Here is a 5,943-nt window from a genome sequence, read left to right as displayed (position 1 = left end):
TAGGGGGGAGGGGGGAGGGATTGCATTGGGAGTTATACCTGATATAAATGACGAATTGATGGGTGCTGACGAGTTGATGGGTGCAGCACACCAACATGGCACAAGTATACATATGTAACAAACCTGCATGATATGCACATGTACCCTAGAACTTAAAGTATAATAAAATAGAATAAAATAAAATAAAATAAAATAAAATAAAATAAAATAAAATAAAATAAAATAAAATAAATGATTATCCATAATCCACCTAAAATTGCTTTTTGCAGCCAGGAAATATGCCTGTCTAATAAGGAGTAGAGTGAGAGTGAAATATTGCCAAGCCCTTGAGGCTGCAGAACTAAACTGCATTCTCTGCTCCCCTTTACTGGTCATCTATCTGAAGTGGAAGAGGAAGGGTTTCTTGATTGGCCCTCCTGAAGCCTTATTAATAATTACATTCATTTTCTCTAAATTTAGGTTCAATGACACTCTAAACTTTAAAAAAAGAATCCATTATGTTGGTTTGAGGAAAGTATGATTAATATACTGTAGTCATTCCTTCTAATCAGAAACAGACTTACCTCCCCGGTCACTGGAACTGATGAACAACTGCAGACTTTACCCACAAGCACAGCAGTATTCAACATGTACCCTCTCAGTAAGTAGATCAGAGACAGAAAACTCCAGAAGGCACAGAGTCTAGAATGCCTGCTTCCTTCTTCTAAATATACCTGCCACATAGATCAGTGGGGAGCAGTGAGAGGGAGAAGGAGAAAAGAAGTTGTACATGTTCCTCCCTTAGATTCTCTCCTGGGGCTTAGAGTGGGAATTCCCATACTTGAGGGCACTGTGAGGAGTGGGGAATAATTATCCCATGGGATAGTTCTTTCAACATCAGCAACTTTTGAAAAAAATCTGCTGGTCTCTACCTGCCTTAGAAATTCAGTACGTTAACAATTTTAATTTGCCTCACTTCCTTCTGACTCAAGGTTTAAAAATCTTCAATCTGGATTGTGCTCAACTCAGATATTGATATTTTGATATTTCTTTATTAATTAGGCAGCATTTAATCACTGCAGATGTTGGGGCAATGTACAACATGACTTCTTGCTCCCTCTGATGATATGAAGAAATAATAGCCCTTTTTCCATGGATATTATTTTTGGAAAGCTGTGTCAGCTTCGGATATAAGAATACCTTAGATGCCCTGATATGGTTGAGGCAAAGGGAAAGCCACTCTTCTCCAAGGGGAATGGATTACAGCACAACCGACAAGAAACTTGTGGATATCAGCAGTGGTATGGCTACTACATGTATATCTTACCCGACAGCAGAAAGCTGGAGGGTGAGGGTAAAGTATCACACTGTAGAAGAAATGCATGAGCATGTACACACACACACACACACACACACACACACACACACACACACACGTCTGTTAACATCAGCCTTTAGGACAAGTCCTACACTGGGTAAGAAAGAAAATGGAAGTGGGCAAGAATTGTTATATAGCTACTTTAAAATTTTTCCTGAAAAATAACATGGTAATGTTTATATAACTCTATAGTAATGAAATCAGCTTTCATGGATAGTTGCAAAACTAGATCCATTATCTTAAATGTCAAACCATTTAATGCTATGATTTCTAGCTCAGTGACAGAGAATATTGAGGGATTTGCACATACTGGTAAACCTCATGCAATCTTTAGGCACATTTGAATCTGCACCAAGGTTAACCAACATAGCTTAATAAAATGTACCTTGTTAACCTTGACTTCTGTTTAATTAGGAGCATCTGTATGCTTCACTAGCCAATAAATTCTAGCAATTTTATTTACTTAGAGAGATTCATAATAATGTAACTTAATGATGCATAGAATGCAGATCACATGATTCCATTTTACAAGCATTTTTTCAGAATGCTATGTCCTCCACCTGGAATGTTCTTCATAATCAAAAACTGTCAAAGATTGGAAGCCAACCCTTGAGCTTACCTAATGAAAACCTTCCATTTATGGATAACGGAACTGAGACACAGACTTATTCAAGGCCATTTCTGAGTAGATAATAAAACTAGAATAATAACATAGCTTTCAACTCTGAAGTTTTGTTCTGTCCTCTACCCATCTTTTAAAACTCAATGCAAGCCCCACTGTTACAAGAAGGCTTCTGTGACCCCCCAGTGATTTCTCACTTTGATGAATCCCTAATTATGATATATATTATGCTATTTAGAATTTGACTGAAAACTTGTCACTCCCAATATTATGCTTCACTCATATATCTCTAAGAAGGTAATGATCTTTTATGGACACAATTCATATTTTGTGATTAACTTAGCTATTCCAAAGTACCTAACAAAATCATGTGTTCCAGTCCTTATCTTCTAACATACTTCTCCCTCCTTTAAGGAATTCAAGCATTTTGGCCCTCATCACTTCAACCCTACCATCCTCAGTAATGTCAACTTTCATGTACATGACTTTTTCAATTATAGACATACAGTAGAGGACAGAGACTGCATCTGGCTCATTATTCCCAACGACCTTCACCATCACCTGGCCTCAAGTCTCAAGCAAACATTAGCACATGTTCCCATTGCTCAGAAATATTCTACCTCCCATATCTCCATGTGTAAAATTTCCATTTCTGAATGTAGCCTGTTATCCTTCCATATTTTTGACTTCCTCACTCACTCCCATAGAATTTGCCATTCTCAATCCTTCTCCTTTTCCTGTCTACTGTGTCTCTTCCAGCTTCACTTGACACACTGATATGTTTGAGCTAATGCTTTTATTTCTTTTCTTCCTTTGACCTGCAAACTTTTGAAAAGGAGAGTCCATACAAACTCCTTTCTCCTCCTTGCTACCAATTCAGTCTTTAATCCGTTGAAATTCAGGTTCTACTTCAGCTCTTATTCTAAGATCACAAATGGCCTTATTGATAAATCTGTGAGCCTTCTTCATTCCCCCTGTTTTCTCTGAAACACTATTGACCATTCTCTCCTGGATACCCTTCTCCCTCCTTGAGTTTCTCTTCATAGCATTCTGTTATTTGTTCTCTACCTCTATAGTTTCTCTGTGTCTCTTTCACTGACTGCATAGGTGCCTCCCACCCCTAAAATAATCTCAGCCCCAACATTATCCCAGTCATCACCACATATACATTACTTGCTGGACACCACCACAAGGATGCCTAACATATATCACAAATTCAACCTAAATAACAAACTCTTTTTTTCCACCCTATACACGCAACACACACCAGACACCCCATGTCGCTGATGACAATGTAATCCTTTCAGCCTAACAGGCTGATAGTTGCCAGATCACCTTCCCTTCCTTGTGCTACAAATCTAATCAGTTGCCAAATCAATTTCATTTCTATTTTAAACATTTTTCAAAAGCTCCTCTTTAGTGTAGTTTTCCTTTTCTTTCTGCTACATTGTCCTAGTCCAGGGCTTCATTATCTATCCCCTGAGCACCCCAATAGCTCTGGTTGGGAAAATAGAACTGAAACCTAAAATCAACATCAACACAAAGTAATATATGCTAAAGGATATGTGAATGGAAAAAAAAAAAAAAAAAAAAAAGAGGTCCCTAACTGGCTATGCAAAAGTCAGATCTGGACACAGATATGTTTCATCTGACCTGAAAATCATTTTTACACTATTGAAACAACTTTAAGGGAAGACAAAATAAAAATCAACATGTTCAGGTTTTCTGGTAAAGGGGGTGACCTGGCAACATTAGGGTCTAGTCCATTCAGTGTAGTTGTCAACCGGAGCTGAGTTGCAGTCTCCTCCTTAGATATCTGCTCTCCGAGGCCCCATAGGCATCACCATTCCCTAACTTCACTCAATTACTTACTCTCACCTGGCCCTACTCAGTCATGCTTCTTGGTCCCTGTAGGTGGCTGAGTTTGTAAATTCTGTTGTAAAAGTCAGTGCTAAGGGTTTTTGATGGCAAGGATGCTCATTGTGCTCAGCATATATCCTTGACACCTAACACTTTATCTCTCACGCAGTAAGCACTCAATAAATGTTGGGAGAAAGTTTTGGAGGTGACTGTGGGCAGGCAAAGTACAAAGGTACACAAAGAAAGCAGGATTTAAATTGAGCCTTGGCCAAAACAGGTGGATTTGATTAACATACAAAGAGAGAGAAAATAATATTTGAGACAAAGAATATTCTGTGTTTTAATCCCAAATTTGGTACTGTTGTTTAATCTTATTGTTTAATTTACTTAACTTCTTTGAGCCTTGGTTTCCCTGTCTGCTGAATTAGGATAACATATATGTCATAGTGTTGTTATAACTAAGGTAAATTACTCAGTAAGATTCAATTACTGAAATACTGGAATTACTGAGATAAATTACACAGTAGAATTCAATAAATAGTAGTTATTAAAAACAAAATAATAATATAATAGTAACTCCCTGAATAAAGCCACCAATAGAGGTATATGGTCAGGGCATGTGTGTAGCCCAATTAGACCGAAGCAAAATGCTTCACAGAGGGAAATAATGATAGACAAAAAAGGAGAGAGAGATGACGGAAACCAGAGTCGGTCGCCATTTCTCTCTCCAGCCAACTCAAATCTTAAAGCTAACAAATGCATCACTGAATTTCCTATGGTGTGTAACAAAGGCCAAGGACTGTGATCTGGTCCTCCCAGTAGAAAGTGCTTGAGCTTTGAATCAGATACACATAAGTTCTATTATCAGGGCTGGCACTTACTAGCTGAGTAAATGAGCCAGATTGTTAACTGTTCTAAATCTTAGTTGCCTTATCTATAAAATGGGGATGGATGGCCTTTTAAAATAGGGTTGCTGTATTAAACAAGTAATATATATGCTAGGCTCATGGTGGAAATTCAATAAATCTTAGTTCTTTAAACGGTACTACGGTTGTACTATCATGTGCTATCTATCCTCTCTCCCTTTGTTTTCTTTCTCTCTTGTTTGTATCTATCTCTTCTTTGCCAGGCTCTTTTGCCTCCTTACCTATACCTAGTGTGTTAGGTGTTTACTAAGATTAATCTCATTCAAAAGCATTTATAGAACCCTTACTATAAGTCAGGCACTATGCTAATACACATGTTAGCACAGCTCCCTCTACTGGCCTTGGAAGTACTTCAAGCTCATTTTCACGTATGAGTCATGTCCCTTCCAGGTAAATCAGTTTGCAAAGTATATCAGCTTGAAGTTAAACAAGACCACATCCTGAGCCAAACTATGCTTACATTTTCTGTAGTTCCAAAAGAGTATGTGTGGGCATAACATAGAGAAGAACCAGGAAACCTGCGATAGGTATCACTGGAACTGCAGGAAGCATCTGTGAACAACAGTAGAGGAACAAAAGTCAAAGGACAACCAGGCATATCCTTTGACCCGTTAATTATATTTGTCAATTTCACCTAAGGAAATAATTATGGATATGCACAAAGATTTAACTATAAAATATTCCTTCCAGACTTGTCTGTAATACTACAAAAGTAAAACAAACCTTAACATCTAACAAAAGATTAATTCAATTGTGGTTTATTCATGTAAGCTATTAATGAAGCATGTCACAGAGGAATATTTATTAACAAGGAAAGATGCCCAGGCTGTATTATTAACTGAGAAAAGCAGGTTGCAAGGCAAAATATATGAATGAACCTGTGTTTGTAAGTATATATGAATAGAGAAAATTCTGGAAGCCAAGCGAGATGTTAATGATTGACTCTGAAGGTGGGATTATGAATTTTTACTTTTCATTTTGTGTTTCTAGCTTTGTTTCCATGTACCACTTTTATAACAAGAAGAAATACACGTGCGCGCACGCGCGCGCACACACACACACACACACACACTAGTGTTCTGTGAGTGGAGACAGATGATAGCTGGAAAGCTAGCAAGGTGGATGGATGATGATAGATAGATAGATAGATAGATAGATAGATAGATAGATAGATAGAT

General features: G+C 37.7%; 1 protein-coding gene across 3 annotated transcripts in view; it reads left to right on the top strand.

Moving 5' to 3' along the window:
* GABRB1 (gamma-aminobutyric acid type A receptor subunit beta1) overlaps positions 1-5,943 on the top strand; it is a 390,802-nt gene that overhangs the window by 383,539 nt on the left and 1,320 nt on the right. The gene's annotated exons all lie outside the window — the stretch shown is intronic.

This window comes from Piliocolobus tephrosceles, chromosome 3 (genome assembly GCF_002776525.5).
Source record: "Piliocolobus tephrosceles isolate RC106 chromosome 3, ASM277652v3, whole genome shotgun sequence".
Classification (NCBI taxonomy): Eukaryota; Metazoa; Chordata; class Mammalia; order Primates; family Cercopithecidae; genus Piliocolobus; species Piliocolobus tephrosceles.
Note: the sequence above shows the minus strand (reverse complement) of the source record. Positions and strands in the feature narration are given on the sequence as shown.